At 43.1% G+C, this 18,246-nt stretch overlaps 1 protein-coding gene and 1 pseudogene across 1 annotated transcript in view; one reads left to right on the top strand and one right to left on the bottom strand.

The window, feature by feature from the left end:
- The window catches only part of Pip5k1b (phosphatidylinositol-4-phosphate 5-kinase type 1 beta), a 269,852-nt gene that overhangs the window by 218,269 nt on the left and 33,337 nt on the right, over positions 1-18,246 (top strand). The window lies entirely within an intron of this gene.
- On the bottom strand, positions 7,354-8,041 carry LOC127233602 (mitochondrial import receptor subunit TOM20 homolog; annotated as a pseudogene).

The following is an 18,246-nucleotide window of genomic DNA, read 5'->3' on the forward strand; positions in this document are numbered from 1 at the left end:
TCATATCATTTGGGGTGGGGCCTAGGCCCTCCCTCCTGTCTCTAGGCTAAGGGAGTACCCCTCCATGGGGAATGTGCTCCCTTTTGTGTACCAGGGATATATCCTAGTTCCAATGTCAGAGGTCCCAAAGACTGTCCAGGCCATCTAACTGAGACCTATGTTCACGGGGTCTGGTTTGGTTCTATGCTGGTTTCCCAGCTATCAGTCTAGGGTCCATGAGCTCCTCCTTGTTCAGGTCAGCTGTCTCTGTTCTCAGCATGGTCTTGACCAATTTGCTCATCACTGCTCCCTCTCTGCAACTGCATTCCAGGAGTTCAGCTCAGTGTTTAGCTGTGGGTGTCTGCCTCTGCTTTCATCAGCTACTGGATGAAGGCTCTAGGATGGCATATAAGGTAGTCATCAATCTCATTATCAGGGAAGGGAATTTAAGGTAGCCTCTCCACTATTGCTCAGATCAGAGCCCTTAACTTTAAAGCATCGAATAGCACCCAGAAAAGTCCACACCCAAATTATATATTGTAGTGGGAAACAGCTATCTCTAGAATTTTTATTTTTGAAGGATCATTGTTTGTGACATTTAAAGTCCCACTGTTTCTTAAAGTACAATTTGGTTTACACATACTCTCAAAATAGACTAGGAAGCAAAGAAAAAAAATTATGTTACCTTAAAAGTATATTTAAGTGCTGATTGAGAGTACATAGTACATAGTCTCTCTCTCTTTCACTCTCTCTCTCTGGGTGTGTGTGTGTGTGTGTGTGTGTGTGTTGTATGTTCATGTGAATGGGTATTCATATTTGTATGCGAAAGCCAGAGGCCTGTAGCTATCTATCTTGCTTTCTGAGACAGGGATCAGCCTGTCTTTTCCTCCCCCGTGCTTAGGTTACAGACATGTGCTGTCCTCACCTGGCTTTTTACATGGTGCTGGGGATCTGAACTCAAATCTTCATGCTTGCCTAGCAAGTACTTTACCAACTGAGCCATCTCCCCAGTGCCAGGAGTCCTTACTACATGATCTCAGGTTAGAGTGTGCAGACCACAGGAATGAAGCGACACGCCCTCATCAACCTGCTTCACGTTCTGAATTTCTGATACTTGAATTTTTCTTTCATACTTAGAAATCTGTTCTTTAAAGGTGGCATAAACTGAGCTCTGAGAACTAGAGAGGCAAATAGTTTTTAATCTTAAAACTAAGAGCAATTCAGTTTAACATCATGGAATAAGTTACACACATGAATATTCATCCTCTCCATGCTTTCCTGCACAGTTGGGAGCGGAGCTGTAGCTCTGATTATGCATACAGATTGCAAGCTCACTCCATCCTGTTGAATTTTTGTGTTCTTACATCACAGAGGCCCTTGCCAGCATCACTTGGTAGCCAGTCTCATATTTTGCTCATGTTTTGCTGTTGGCTGTCTCTAACAGCTGGTCTACTGTAGAGGCATGGAGTTCTGTACCATAGGAGAAGCAACTTGTCATCTCTGCATGGGAGACCAGCTGGCAGAGCCTTCATAACTAGTGAGCCCAGCATCTAGATCTCAGGCTGACCCAGAAGATGCGGCAGCAATCCTGAGCCTTTCTTTTGCCTGAGCACTGTGAACCTGGGAACAGAAGAGCTGATTTCTGTAGCCACATATCTCCTCTCCCAAATGCATACCACTCAGACTAAAGCCATTGAAGGAGGGTCATACCAAAGTAGGTGAGAGTCCCCGCTTTAGAATAGGTCGGGAAATGGCTGTGCAGACTTCTGGTGGCATGTGTATGTCTGCTACGAGTCCAGTTGGAGTGCAGATCTCTGGGCTCTAGACCTCCTGTTCTTTCCCTGCACCATCCTTGCTTGTAGACCTACAAAGACTTTTGGTCTTCTTGTTGAGTGCTGTATGCAATGATGGTTGACTGCCTTTTTTCCTAACATCAGTTCTCCATGCCCTGTATTTGTGCTACATTCTTTTGCTACATTAAAAAAGAAAAGAAAAAAGATGGTAATAGACAAAGTGACAAGTTTATGTCACCGGCTATTTTTCTCATTAAAAATGTTGTTGCTCTGGCCACCTTTCTATCATAATACCAGTCCTATTTCAACTCATCAATAATCATATAACAAAACTTAAAAGTATGTCATATTAGTCTGAAGTCACAAGAAAACCGCTTGGCACTTTTATTTCCACCTTCCTAGGTGGACCTAGAACTGCTAACCCACCCGTTGAGAAGTGATTCTTGGTAGGAAAGTTTCCACTTGGTTTATCAAGACTTGTATCTGCTCTTGATGGAAGTAGAATCCAGAGGAACCTTTACTAGGTCAAATATGACTGAGAGGGGTTGACAGAATGTGCTAGCATTCCAGATCTTTCCCTAACCCTGTTACAGGTAGAACATACAGCTGTGTTTCTGTGGTTGCTTCTCCTACCTGCTCCAATCCCGACTCCAATCCAGGACTGTCCAGCCCCATGACCTATACCCTTTGGATGTTACATTTTAAGTCTGGTGTTTCCAGACCCTTGGCTTTTCTGTGTCTTCCTCTGAATCTTCGGCCTTGCAGACAGTCTGGCTTACTCCCCGGCCCTCTTCATCATAATAAATCACCATTTAGAACTTCAGCCCTCCAACTGACACTCTGGCCATGTAACACTGGACAGGCTGGTTTAGTTTTGGTATGACACGGTTTCCCCATCTGTAAGAGGTTTCCATTTGTGTTTGTTTGTTTGCTTGTTTGTTTGTTTGATTGGGATCCCCATTTGTAATAAGTGAATTAGTGAACACCCTGACCCAAAAAGAGTGCTGTAAAGAGTAACCAAAATAATGATCAGAAAGCAATTATAATGCCTCATGGAGCATGCCACCATCAACCCATTTGTAAACAGGAATAAATAACCCAACTCTTCAAGGCTTGAGGGGCTCACAGCTTCCTCCTTGCTGCTGCGAGACGGAGCATGTCAATTTTTTGGCAGAAAGCATCGGGCAGCACTTTACTACTCAGAGGCCAGTCAAGAAAATAGAAAATCCACTTGGGGTTTTAAAGGGAGTTGACTTACTGAGCACAAAGCGGTGAGAAGAGTGGAGAGGGAGAAGTGGCAGAACCCCAAGGAACCCCCATAGGAAGAGGCTCCCACAGTGCCTCCTGCTACCTGGGACCTATGATCGCCTTTCAAGCAGGGACGGTGGAAGATGGCACCAGCTAAAAGAGCTGAGACAGTGGCAGGAACACAGCCAATTCCAGAGACACTGCACAGACAAGGAAGAACAGGGAGGGTGAAGGGAGCCAGGCTCACTGTCCTCACCTCCTCATTGATGTTGAGCCGCATCTCAACTGGCGGGACCTGGTGAAGGAAACTGTCCCACACAGTTTACCCTAGCATAGGAGCCCTAGGGTTGCAAAGTGCAGTGCAGACCAGATACAGACAGCAAACCAGAGACCAGGTTCGAGTAACATCTTTTTAACAAGAAAGATGAGAAAGGGGTGGGGAGAGAATTTCAAGGGATCAAGGCTTCCCAAAGGACAGTGCACACAAGAGCAGGGATCCAGTTCAACTCCTATAAAACGAATCACAGAGCCTATTTATTAGCATGCCAATGTAATAGTACTATGTAAAGGAGCTGCAATTTTTCCTAATGATCTGTGTAATTAGAGACTGCAGTATTTACCAAAGTGTCTGGCTTTCCCAGGTGCTGCGCTAGAGTGAATGCTGGTTATAAATACCCTCTGGACTAATTCCAGGCACATGGTATAGACAGAGTGGGTTTTTTTTCTTTAGCTCAAGAATCCAGCAGGTAGGTCTGATGAGGCCTCAGGAACCCAGGTGAGGCCGCAGACACACTGCGGAGGAAGAAGAGCTATCATGCACATTCCGGCTTCTGAAGCCTCAACCCTAACCGAGCCCTTCAACTGTTATTCAGCCTGGAGCAAGAACTCCTGAGCAAGAAAATACAATGTCCCTAATGTCTTATGAGAAAGCAGATCACCAAACAGAAGTTTGCATGCCTAAGGATCCTGAAGTAGACTTCCCCCAAAAAATATCTTGTTAGGAAGAGGCCATGCTCGCTCAGGTTACCAGGGTCTCTGAAGGAGGCCTCACCCATGGCATGCAAAGCACATCACACCCTGGCAGAAATTTCACAATGTGCCTGTCAGTTTTGCTTCCCCTCTGCCCTCAGAAAGCTAAGGGAGGACCATGGATTCCCATCATGTCTTCTGCACCTGGATTTTTACCAGATGGCTGCTTTTTCTTTCTTTTTCATCCTTCCTTCCTTCCTTCCTTTCTTTTTTTTTTTTTCCTTTTTTTATATAAACTATAGAACTGCTTCTGAAGTGATTGACTTTTCAAATGATCCTTCACAGATTTCTGCATGGGCAGGAAATTGAAATGAATTTTTCAGATGCATGACATTTTATGAATAATTGAGGGCTCAGAAGTAATTTGTGAGTACTTCTCTTTTTTTAAGAGATTGATGCATAGTATTATTTCTAGGCACCTTTCGTATAATAGTAAGATTCTTTCCATGGGACCAATTTATTGATAAGCCATATTGCCAAAAAGGAGGAGGTGTGGGTAGTGACTGCTTGACTTGAGAGAGAGAGAGAGAGAGAGAGAGAGAGAGAGAGAGAGAGAGTGCTTGGGGATAGAGAGATGGAGATAGATCAGTGGTTAAGGGTACCTACCTATCATTCTTGCAGAGGACTCAGGTTCAGTTCCCAGCACAATTTCAGCTCCAGGACCTGGCACCCTTGGCCTCTCTGGGCTCCTGCACTTGCATGTACACACCCATCCATACACAGACATCCACATACAGGTAATTTAAAACAATGCCTTCTTGCCAGATATAGTGGCATGCACCTTAAATGCCAACACTTGGGAGGCAAAGGTAGGTGCATCTCTTTGAGTTCCAGACAAGCTTGGTCCACATAGGCAGATCTAGGCCATCAAAGTCTCTGCCTCCTGAGTGCTGGGATTAAAGACATGTCTCACCAACACACATAAAATGTTATCTTTTAACAAATAAACCAAACTTTGTTTTCATTCCCTGTCTTTCAAATCTTACTGCAGTTGAAGCAGGCTGATTGGTAAGAGCTGAAGGATAGCCTGATCTACACAGTAAGTTCCAGGCCTGCCATAAATATAGTAAAACTCTGTCTCGCAAAACAAAACATATATTATTTCCTTGACTTGAAGGCAAATGTGTCATAGTGGACATGTCTCTGTCAGCTCTCCAATTGTGTAGCCTCCTTCACTGGCCTTCTAGAGTAACGCTTCTCTTTGTGACTACGTTCTGCATTCCAGGGACCGTGCCTGTCCAAGCAGGGCTTCTTATACACAGAAGAGTGTCCAGGCCTCCTAACTGACACCTGCGTTCAAGGGGCCTGGTTCAGCCCCGTGCTGGTTTCCCAGCTGTCAGTCTGGGGTTCATTAGCTCCCCCTTGTTCAGGTCAGCTGTTTACGTGGCTGGATCATTTGCTGAAGCCGAGTGTATACATGTTAGCTTCCTACCCTGGACAATTCCTGATCAAGTGGTCTTTCAGAGGCCAGCACCCAGCCAAGATAATCTCTGTCGATCCAGATGCCCTCACTACCTTAGCATCTCTTCGACATAGTTCTCACTGGTTCACCTATCATATTCCCTTAGTGTAGTTCTTATATCCTGTGTAAATTAGTGGTGAATGTCTGAGCCTGCACTTCATGGTGGGTAAACTTGCAGGCTTGTGTTAGCCGTCCAGCCACATCCCCTTCATCCCAGGGTCTTCCAGTGCTGGATGTTGCCTGAAGCCTGGACCTAACTTTGTTTTTCTCACAAATATACAGGAAAAGGAACCAACATCATCTCTCCCAATGCAAGAATAAAGTAGATTCATTCCCTGTGTAGTCTTACTACTATCTGTGGGGTGAGCTTCACAAATGTAGTTTTTATGTAGTTGACTAGTCTATCACTGGAATGGGAGGATTTCACAATCAAAACCACCATGGAAGCCTGCTACCCAGAGTCACTAACTTCAGAGAGATGGCCAGGCCTGGCCCCTGTAGGCCAAGGGGACCCACCATCCCTGCCTGCCTTTGGCTTTTGTTTATGAGAGTTCTGGTGTTAGAATAGGTAGTGACAAACTCCTAGTTCAGAATAACAGTAACCAACATGCAATTATTGTCTGCTTTCTGCAATAAGGAGAGATGAAATATATGATGATGGAAAGGAGCTCATTCTTGTTCTGTCTCATGCTGAAAGATAGTGTTTGGACCGGACGTATTTATTCAATAACTGGTCTGGCTAAAATGGGAGTGCCTGCCATGCTTGCTACTTGGGAAGATGTTGACATTTTTTTCTTTTTCTCATCAAACCTTAAGAATGTTTCTGAATCTTTAAGCACTTAATCTGCAAGAAGTTGTCTTCTCTTTTATCATACATACTAATAATTGTTGTTATTAGATGTTGTCTGTCTTACTACTGGGTAGGCAGAAGAGTGGGCAGCATTCCAGGGTGTAGCACAAGTTCTAATAAGTCTTAATAATAAAAACCCAGCCAGATATCTGGGTAAAAGCAGCCACAGGAGACACCTCTTCCCTCTACTGAATCCTCAGACCAAAGGGGTGAGCCTGTCCCTCTGGAACCTCAGACTGAACACGCTGAGCTCCTGTCTCCTCCTATCTCCACCTCCCTAGTGCTGGGATTAAAGGTGTGAGACTCCCAAGTACTGGGATTAAAAGTGTAAACCACCACCACTTGACTCTGTTTCTCTTTTAAGCTGGATCAATCCTGTAAAGCTCAGGGTGGCCTTGAACTCACAGAGATCCACATGCCTTATAAGTGCTGGGATTGAAGGTGTGTGCCAGCACTGCCTGGCATCTATAGCTAACTAGTGTGGCTAGCCCTGCACTCTGATCTTCAGAATTGATCCAGTCTAAGTCTAACCTTAACCCTGAGCATTTTGTTGTAACTTTGCAAATGCCATGAATGTTGCTATCTGAGAGAGACTGGAATTCGAGGACCTTCTTCAAACACCAAAATCCATGGATGCTCTTTGCTTTGCTTTTTGTTTAATCTTGCACATAGAGACAAGTACTTGCTTTCTGAGGCACATCTTCAGACCTGGTTTCTTAATGTGTTATATATTTGTCCGTATGGAACCTGAAGCTCGCTACATTTTTTCTTTCCAAGAGTAAACAGAAAGATTTTAATGCTCAGTTTTTACAAATAAGTTTCTATCCAATTTTATGATTTACATTAAAATGTACTAGTGTTTTAAAATGGACATTATTCAAGTATCCTTCACACTCTCTTCCAATCTTTTAAAATTCATCACCGGGAGTTTTTAACCGAAGTAATAACTCTGCTGTATTTACATCTGAATGAAGAATAAACAAAATGCATGATTATTTTGGTTAACTCAGTGTATTTGTAAAATGAAAAGTTCTATCAAAATACTTTTCACTGGAAAAAAATAAATAGGACAATGGATCTACTCAAAGTACATATTCCCTTTGGTAGACTTCAGTGTAGGACAGTTCATGACAAGCATATTTGCCCTTATTTCCCCAGAGCTGATCAGCTTCCAAGCTAATGGTTAAATAATTTTTAACTGAGATTTTATCATGTTGATATCTGGCTCATTCCACATCATCTTCTGCCAAGCTCTGAGCACTTACAATTCTCTGACTAATGGTTGGAAGCTTGGTCAGAAGCATCTGGAGCACTGGTGGTGGAAGAGTCTGCCGCAACACTTGCAGCAGCTGCTGAGGCTGTCCACACACAGCTATTGCATTTGTCAGGTGGTCTACACCCTTCTCATATTCACCTTGTGCTAATAACTCTTCACCAAGCTGTATCTCTTCAAGGAAGAATTTTTGAACAGCTTCAGCATCTTTTAAGTCAGGTAACTTGGAAAGCCCAGCTCTTTCCTTAGCAAGCTTCTGTTTCTTTCTTCGTTCTCGAAGCCTGTTCTTGAAGTTAGAGTCACTCAGCTTTTTTTCAATCAAAGTAGATACAGTACCCGATGAAGAGGGCACCGCACACGCCCGCGGCGATGGCACTTTTCGGGCCCACCATCTTCGCTCGGCTGTGGCGTGTGCCGGGCCTCGGAGGCCCGCCAAGCAGCAGTTAGCTCCAACAGACCGGAGCAAGCCGACCGCTCGCAGGCCCAGTCCAGACGGAAAAGGCCCTCGCTACATTGTTTTTAATGTTGTTCATGTCATTGACCTATAGAAGTTTCCACAGAGTCTCTGGTGTGTTCTGGTCTGTACTAGGGTCTTACTTGAGGATGTTTCTCCACCCTTCTGCATACCCGAGCCACCTCTTGTCTGCACTGGCCCCGGTGCTGGCTCTTGCTTTCTTTGTTTAGCCTATACTTTCTTTCTACAGATGCCATCTCTGCTTCCCCTCCAGTGCCAGGATTTCCTGAGGTGGTACCTCTGTGATGGCTTGTTGTCACTTGATGTGGGGAACCATCAGAGGCCCTCTTTAATCTGCGTGGTTATAGTGTGGGGAGAGGGAAGTCCCTAACTTTTTTTCCCCTGCTGTTTCTCTTATGTGTATAGGAATGTTCTAGATTTATCCACCGATATCTCCAGTATCTGAGATATTTCCTCAGCTTTATCTTCTAATCCTTCAACTGAGTTTTTAATTTCCATTCCCATGTTTTCTAAGAATTCTTTTTTGCTCTCTGAGGTTCCATGGTACAGGAACCGCACCTTCATGGTTATGACCTCTCTCTCTCTCTCTCTCTCTCTCTCTCTCTCTCTCTCTCTCTCTCTCTCTTTCTCTCTCTCTCCATCTCCCTCTCCTTCTCCCTGCCTCCTCCTCCCTGGAGATATTAGAATGCATGCCAAAGAGGAAAGACTTATAAACACTGTGGTTTCAGGAAGACAAGTATTTGTCACTTGCCTCTGGCAATGCTTGTGACTAATGTGGCTTTTCCAGTGTACTTACATCCCAGGACCTGAGAGGTAGAACAATCCCCATCTTGCTAGGTTGTCATTCATTGCATGCATTATGCTGTAATAGACACAGTTTTTAAAATCCACGTCCTTGCCTCCATGGCCAGAAGTGTTCCATAATAAATAAGGAATTCTGAGAAAGGCTCTCCGTAGGAACTGTGACAAGCAGGGAATGGGATATTTTGTTGAAAAGCACACAGCCCTGATGTAACTGGAGCCAGGCACTTCCTTGCCAACACAGGAAAGTCAGCTGCAGATTGAAGTCATTCAATGACTGAGGGATACTGTGAGCTTCCTGTTTCTGAAGCATTTATCAAATAAGGTTTATAAAGTCACTGTATTGATATGGAAGATAAACTTTCAACCCCCCCCCCATCTGTTATGATTACCAGCCAGCAATGTTCAGTTTTCCCATTCTGGTTTAAGGTAATCCTAAAACAGTTGTATTAGATGCCTAGTGTATACCACACATTCTGCCAAAAAGCTTTATAAATATTATTTTATCCAGTGAATCTGTCAACTTAGCTGGAAACATACATGATAGGAAAGGGGAAAAAAATCAGTTCTTCCCAAGCATATGTATACCTAAACCTAACAACATATGAAAACACAGTTTGTCACATGAAATGAACTCATCATGCATACTGATGAAACCTTTATCCTCTCACATCTGTAATTATTCAGTCACAATAAATATACTCTCAAAGGTACCACTTGGAAGTATCTCTGTTTTGAACTTATGAGATGTGATCATCATTCATCAAAAAGTGCCCCAAAGGTTGACAAAAAGGCACATGAGTTCTGTAGCAAGAAGTGCAGCCAGTGAGAGGTGGTGGGATCCGGACTGGGCCCAGGCTGGCTGCACAGCTGTGTGGGGCAGAGATTTAGGAGACATTTGATGACTCCTCACTTGCACCCCTTAGCAGAGGCCAGCACATTACAAAGGCTTTCAGCCAAGCAACAGGGAAGTATGGCTTAAACTGAATCTCCCTGTGTTAAGGCTTGCTGGCCAGCCACAGGAGATGCAGGTGGTCTCCCAGGTGGTCAGAAGTCCAGGGTGATTCACCGATGGTGGCAGTGCCCAAAGGGCAGAACAAACAGCATGTCTGCTGACGGTCATGACACTTAGTAACACAATGGGAGACACTGGCTTAATTTACATTAGTCATTTACTTAACCAAGTCTGGAGACAGGGGAACAGCCCAGTGACATCCTCAAAGATCCAGGTTGTTTCTGTCACTCTGTTCTGCCAGCCTTCACGTTTTGAGTTTTTTGTTTTGTTTTGTTTGTTTTGTTTGTTTTGTTGAGTTTTTTGTTTGTTTGTTTGTTTTTTGCTATTCTGTTGCCCTATAGTCACAAGATAGCTGCCATAGCTTCAGACATTATGTCTTCACTCCATGAACTTCTGAAGGAAGAAAATGGAGCCAAGGAGAAAGAGGGTGTGAGGCTGGAAGAGAGAATGAGTCCACCAGAGCCATGTATTTTAAGTATGAACCACTGGGAGAGCAACCCCACCAAAAGGGGAGTTTTGGGTTATATAGTTATATAGGGTGGTTTTAGTTGGCCAGGAAAGAAAACCACTACAAGCCAAAGTTACTATTATAAGCAAAATCTATATGAGGGGATATCTGGTCGTTAAGATATCAGGGTGTGGGCTGGAGAGATGACTCAGGGGTTAAGAGCACTTACTGAGAGGACCTGGATTTGTTTCCCAGAATCCACTACTCACAACTATATGCAAACCAGCTCCAAAGGGCCCAACTCCCTCTTCTACCTCTGTGGGCGCTGAACACACATAGTGCACAGACATATATACAGGCAAAACATTTATACACATAAAAATAATAAAATTTTTTAAGATATCAGGATGCTGTGATAAAGCTGCTCTGCTAAGCTAATGGTTGGGTGGCTTCTGAGAAGTAAAGACCATTCAGTTTCCATTTCCCAAAGGGACTGGTTCCCACAAGGGTTGTCCATCTTGGTGCCTTAGGCAACTTTGTCTTGGGCCAGCCTAACAGGAGATTGGGTCCTCTCGTTGCAAAGCATCTGCTTCTTTATGAGGAAGGGTTGTCTAGTTGTGCCTTTAATAACAAATTATTTTGATCCAGAAATGGATTACATGACCATCAGTAGCTGCAAGGGAGGCTTGAAAAAATGCTACCTGCCCTAACACTGTCTCAGAAGAAGAAGAAAATTATTTTCTTCTGCTGCTACTAGGTTCACAGTTGAGGCCCCTATAACAAGGTAGATTAATGAAGGAAAACATATAGATTGATTTAGTAGAGCTTCTTGTGATAAAGAGGGCTTCTTAGATGAATCCCCAAAGGCACAAGGACACCTGTGCATTTTTTACACTGTTTGAAAAGTAGACAAGTACACAAGAGTTCCACTGGACAAAGGCAGTGCAATCCCCTAGAGATAAACTGCAGCGAGCTAGCAAGCCTGTTGCTGGGGCTCTTCTCTGTGTCCTTGTGTATCAAAGATACGGGCATTCTCTTCCCGTTCTTCAAAGAAACTGAGGGAGGACTTCCTTCAGGGGTTTGGTCAAGAGAATGTCAGAGAGTAAATGGCCTTCCTACTTTGGACCTTGTGTTTTCTGAAATGCCATAGTGTCATGGTTTGGAGCAATACATCTCGATCTTCCAGTGCCTCAATTCAAGCTTAGGGACTATTAGCAAAGTCAGGGGTTCTGCCTATTGGGTAGTGTCAGTTCCAAACAGAAAGGTGAAAAGATCCAGGATGTAGGGGATGGTGATTGATGTTGCTGTTGATTGAAACAGGGTCTCACTGTGTAGACCAAACTGGCCTCGAATTCACAGAGATCTGCCTGCCTCTTCCTCCCAAGTACTAGGATTAAAGGTGTGTGCTACCATACCTGGCTGTTTCTGTTTTGTTGTATTGAAACAGGCTTTGTGCTCATGTTTAGACTATTCCAGCTACAATCCTACCTATGGGTCTCTCCCCCTCAGACCAGAGGCCTACTGTGTAAAGACATTTTGACAGTGTTCATCTTACATTGAAGACATTTCAATTTTATCAGAATTGATTTTAATTGAGAGTTATTCAAGCAACATTTAGGATTTTTATAACTTTGAATCATACCATTAGGTATGAGTATTTTGCCCTTTTCCTCCTAATTAATAGTTTACTAAGACATTAATAGTGTGTGCAGGTGGAGGGTGTAGGGGGGTACATATGCTCATATATGCATGTGGAAACCACAGGGCAACCTCATACCATTCTTCCTCAGGTACCACATCTATCTTCTTTTGTGAGACAGAGTCCCTCGCAGGGACCTGAAGCTCACCAGTTAGGCTAGGCTGGCCAGCCAGACAAGACCAGGGGTCCTGCCGTCTCTGCATCCCCAGTGCTGGGATTATGATGGTACACTGTAGGTTCTGTGAACCAAACTCAGTCCCCATGCCTGTGTGACAGACACTTCACCAGCTAAGCAGTTCTGCAGCTCAGGACATAAATGTTGTATTTCTTTCAATAAAATGGGCTCTTGGCATGTTTGTGAGATGTCTCAAGAAATGCACACAAAGCCAGTTGTGTTGCATTTTATAAACATTAAACTGAAAGTTGCCTTAACCCAAATGTCTCACACTACACATTTTAAAAGATGAAGGGGCTTTTGGTTCAAGTAATATTGACTTTGGAGATTCAACGTGACCTTCCAAGATTTATTTTTCCTCAACTCAGAATTGATAACAAAACAAAGTATTCTTTTTATCGACCTGCTGTGACTGCAGAAAAACTGCATGGTCCAAAGGGGAGAAACAAAGCATGATCAATAGCTTGATCGATTAATAATCCTTAGGAAGTTTAATTATAGTCATCTCAGTATCATCGTGGTGAAACAATGGCAAGAAAATGTCATCATACAGAGTCTTCCCTAGATATGCTGGAAATGAATGGGTTCTCTTAATAGAAATAACTATGGACTGCCTTAATATAAGAAATAAAGCTGGGGGGCTGGAGAGATGACTCAGAGGTTAAGAGTACTGGCTGTCCTTCCAGAGGTCATGAGTTCAATTCCCAGCAATCACATGGTGGCTCACAACCATCTACAATGAGATCCAGTGCTCTCTTCTGGCATGCAGGTACATATGCAGTCAGAACACTGTATACATAACAAATAAATGTTTTCAAAAAAAGAAAAGAAAAGAAGCTGGCCAGGCCTGGCGGTACATGTCTGTAATCCCAGCACTTGGAGGACAGAGACAGAAGGATCAACAACTTTGAGGCCTGGTCTATACAGCAAATTCCAGGCCAGCCAGGACTTCCTAGTGAGATCCTGTCTCAAAACCCAGGGAAGGTAGGAAGTGAACTTATTTGTGAATTCATTTTCTCTTTTAGTTTTGCAATGTTTTGGGAATTTCATACATGAATTCTGGGTTTATATCATTTCCACCCCTCCCCCCCACTCCCCTCTCAAGTTCATGCCGTTTTCTTTCATTACTATTGCCACCTGTGTATGTATGTATATAGGTACACACACCCTACTGATACTGAGCACAGAGTTTTGTGAATATGTACCCATGTTTAGGGCTGACCCCCGGGGATTGGATCACCTATGGGAAGTTTATCCCTGGAGAAGATTGATTCTCCCACACACAATAGCCATTGATTGTCTGGAGCTCTCCATCTAGGGGAGGGGTCTTTGAGATTTCCCCCATTCCGGTAGAAGTGCCAACTTCTACAGGACTTGTGAAGGACTTGTTTGGGCAGCTATATTGTTAAGATCGCATGTAGGAAACACTCACCAGCAGGAGGTAGTCCTCTGTATTTTGCAATCTTGCCACCCGCTCTTCCCAGGAGGTCCTCTGAGCCTTGGGTATAAGGTTTGTGTTATAGATATATCAACTGACACACAGACACACACATGGTGTATATGCATGCAAACAAAATACCCATACACATAAATAAAAATAAGCAAACTTTTAAAAGATTATATAATAGAGGCTAGGGCTATAACAACTCAGTGGTAGAGTGCTAGCCTCTAATGCATGAAGCCTACTACTGGCAAAAAATGAAGGTAATCATAGTGTACATGCCATCTCATACCATGCTGTATTTATGTTGCAATAAATATACCTTGCATACATCTCTGTGTCTTTCTAGGCTTTATTTTTATGAAAGATACACTATAGAGCCAAAGACTTCCTCATAGACTATTATGCAAACCATCAACCCATCTGTCCCTGGCCTTTATTTCCTCACTAAAGGCTCTCACATTTTTGTGTCTGATTTTTTTTTTTCAGTGATTTCTTTCCAACTCTGTAAACAAAATGATCTTGTCACTAAGGACTGGGGAGGGGTGAGTGGTTTCTGAACAACCAGGGATGTTCTCCAGTTTCCACAAGCATGGACCACTAGCCCCCTCATCATCCCTTCCCTACCTCCATACTAACCAGCTCGTCTCTTCTGCTCTCTTGATAGAACCACGTCATCATTTTAGTTATATTATCATTGTCCATATGTCACAAACACCACTCATAACTATGCCCTGTTATAAAATATCATGACATTGCCTTATATTTTTCCCCCCAAAGTGATTTCTGTTCTGTTCTTAGATGTCTTATACTTCCTACTGGTTAACTCCCAAGCTTCCCAGCATGCCTTGGAAGCTCAGACATATCATAATCGCTATTGGACCCATACACCTGAATCCTTCTCCCAGAGACTTCTGACCTCATCCAGTCTACTCCCCATGCCTGGTGCCTGTCGTCCCAAGGGCATCATCTGTATTACTCTAGGCTCTCCTTTCTTGCTGATGTTGACTTCACTGCTTTGTGGCTTTGCATTTTCCTCGTATTAACTTATTTCTTGATTTTTATGGAGCACATTCTCCATTATCTTTTTGAGAAAGGGCTCACAGGAAGTCTTGAGATTCAGGTATCTGTCATGCCTTCATGCTAAGCTAACTCATAAGGAATAGTTTCGCAATGCATTGAGTCTTCTTAGGCATGGCCTTCCTTAAGGCCTTGGGGGGCATTGTTGAGTTGTTTGTTCTCAGGCTTCCTGAGCTGATGAGGGGCTCAGAGTTACTGTTCCCTGATCCAATGCATGTAGTCTATTTTCTCTCCCTCTTAAAATGTAGAGATCTTTTCCTTTTCATGACAAAGTACATGGAGTTGGGCTTATTTTCACCCATTACAAAGTACACTGTACCTTTCCAATCTATACACATATCCTCCTAGGCAGACCTTTTCTCTCTCTCTTCTTTTTGGTTTGGTTTTCTTCCTTTCTTTTTTATTTATTTATTTACTTATTTATTCCTTGTCTGAGTTGGCTTTTGTAATCCGCAATTTTCATTTGATTTCTTTGTCTCTGTTTTTTTCTCTTCGGTCATTCTGATTTCATTTGAAAGCCCCGAGCCCTGACCTTGTCTGTGTTTCTTTTGCTTTTTTCCACCTGCTGTCTTATCTTTGGGGCCTATTATTAAGTGTAGTGACCTTGATTTTTCATGTAACATGTTATTGAATCAATCCTATTATTGTATTTTACTTCCTAAGACCTCTTTCTTCTGACTATTTCCTTGTTTAGGTGCCTCCTTTTACTTCAGAGTTTGAGTAAATTCACTGAGGATCTAAGTGGTACTGAGGTGGGGGGGTGTATTTTCTTCTCCCTTATAATTCCACCTCCTTACAATTAGCACTTTTTTTCTGTATTTTCCCCTCTCTTGCAATAGTGGCTTTTCTTAGTTGTCTGCTAAGACTTAAAAGTGTGCCACTATTAATCTTCAGAGACAGAGTGTAAATTGGCTCTTTCCTGGTGCTAAGTAAGGGCTTGAGAGAAATGGGGTGATTGCTAATGAGTACACTTACCTTGCAAGTGACAAAACACATTGTTAAACTGATTATGTGATTGTCACATAACTCTGGGTATATTAAACAACACTGAATTACACGTTTTCAGTGAATCGGTTAGCGGTTGTTTGATGTGCGTGTGTATGGTGTGTGTGTGATGTGTCAATAAAACCACCAAACAAAAAGTGGAGCACTACTCAAAGCCTGTGGCTGGGGCTTGTCCTGTGTGGGATTTGTTCTGGGGTGATTTGGCAGAGCTATGAATGTTAGGAGCCTCTCAGATCAGATTCTGTCTTCCAGAGTGTGTCAGCTTCCCCTGAAGAGACTGCCTAGTCTCTCCAGTCTGCAGGATAAAGGCTGGCTTTATAGGCTAACCCTACCTCATCCCCATGCTGGTTCCTAACCTGTTCTGTGATTGGTGCTCTGCGATCCAAAAGCCCTCCATGCTACCGACTCCAGAGACTAAGTCTTTAAAAAAGGAGACAGTTCAGAAAAGACAGTTGCATAGCAGAAAGGATTCTGGGAGGTGTTCTGCCTGCTTAACTAGACTTTCAGCCAGGGGCATCTGTCTTAATGGCCTCCCTCTCCCCAACTAAATGTACATTTTCCCTCTCGTTACTGATTTTTAAAGGGGGTCTGTGAATCAAAATTGAGAACAGAAAGTGAGAAGGGAAGCATTTATCAAATAGAGATGGCTCAGAGATTAAGAGCATTGACTGCTCTTCCAGAGGTCATGAGTTCAATTCCCAGCAACCACATGGTGGCTCACAACCATCTATAATGAGATCTGGTTCCCTCTTCAGGCACGTAGGCAAACATGCAGACAGAACATTGATTACATAATAAGGTAAATCTTTAAAAAAAAAAAAATAGGCAATGTGCCTTCTCCAGTTCCTTTGATCCCATTACATTGTGTGCTACTGATATTCCATTTTCATTTAAAATTCTTACTTGAAAAAGAAAACAGAATAATCATTTATTTCCAGGCAAGTTATTCTTGTAGTTGCAGAATCAAAAGGTCTGGGCATATCCCTCCCTCTACCAAAGGTAAAAATAGTAATTTTCATGTGCAAACAGAGAGATCAGTCCTGTCTGAATTCAGAAACCTAATTAAGTTCACTTAAGCATAAGGTTTATGATTGACTCTTTTGAAATATAAAAATTAAAATAAAAGCTGAGGCTCCTAGCCAAGTGCTGAAGCATTCCCTTGACTTTGCCATGTCTCAAGTTCTCACTTCTCAACACCCCATAAAGAGTGGACAGATTACATGACCCTGATCGAGAGGAGAGGCTTGCTATTTTCCCTACATTGCCCTCACGTGGCTCTTTGGTCTTACAGGAGTCAGGCTGTTCGTCTGCACTGAATGTAGGGCTCAGATAGTTGGTCAGGCAGCTGGCTTGGCTCTGCATCGCTGGTACCTAGGATCACACCCAATATCCAGGACATAATGTCTTAAAGACATAGCCGGTGACTCACCGAGGGAGAAAACCATTCATTGTTTGCAGTGCCATTTTGCCACATGTAGTGTCACATTTAAGGCAATTCTGAATTGCCTTGTGACTAGAGCACTTCAGTGTCATAAGATGTTAGTCATGACTGATGTCTCCAAAGTCACCTGTCTCTTGAGCCTTGCAATTCTTTTCCAGATCTAAATTTTGAAAAGAGAAAAAAATCAACTTTTGTTTTCTGTGCTGGGGGTCTGAGCCTGGGCCTCCCATGTGCTCTGCTCAGCTCTCCCACTGAACTCTACCATAAACCCCTGAAAGGATCCTGCTCTCAATGCTACATATTATGATGTATGTCAATCTGACCTTCTCAAAACATCACAGCCACTTAAAAAGTAACTCTGTAATGTGAAGGGTCTCATGAGAAATAAATATGTGAGAGACCCCCTTTCTCAAAGATTGTTAACAAGAACTTTGTGATGTGTTTTGATTATCCCAGAATTTTTAGAAATTAAGACAAGAAGTTTGTAAGTTCAAGGCCAGCCTGAGCTACAGAGTATATCTAGGGCTAGTCTGGGCAAGATAGCAAAACACACACACACACACACACACACACACACACACACACACACAATGCAGGGCATTAAACTAAAGTGGGGCCTCCCAAGTCACGTGTCCATAAATTCAGCCCTAGAAGGGAGACACTGTTAGTGTCTCTAGTGACTATATAGTACATACGTTTTAGCCGTGACTAATACCTCTGCTCAAGGGTCTTTACTCTCAAATCAGCCAGAGCTAATTTATTATGAAGTCGATTCCTAAATCTCCACTGCTCAAACCCTGGAGTTAAGTCACAAGACTAGCACACATCATACACTAGTTCCTTCCATGGGGTTCCCTGCCGGGGAACGCAAAGTTTTGTGATAGTAACTTCAGGCACTTTCTTCCTGCTCTGATAGTAGCTTTCAGTGGGTCAGATCTTCAAGCCAAATTCAATTAAAACTTGAATTTCAATTCTAAGCACCTGGCAGTAGAGTTACCCTCCCCCAACACACACACACACACACACACACAC

This window comes from Phodopus roborovskii, unplaced genomic scaffold (genome assembly GCF_943737965.1).
Source record: "Phodopus roborovskii unplaced genomic scaffold, PHOROB, whole genome shotgun sequence".
NCBI classification, from domain to species: domain Eukaryota; kingdom Metazoa; phylum Chordata; class Mammalia; order Rodentia; family Cricetidae; genus Phodopus; species Phodopus roborovskii.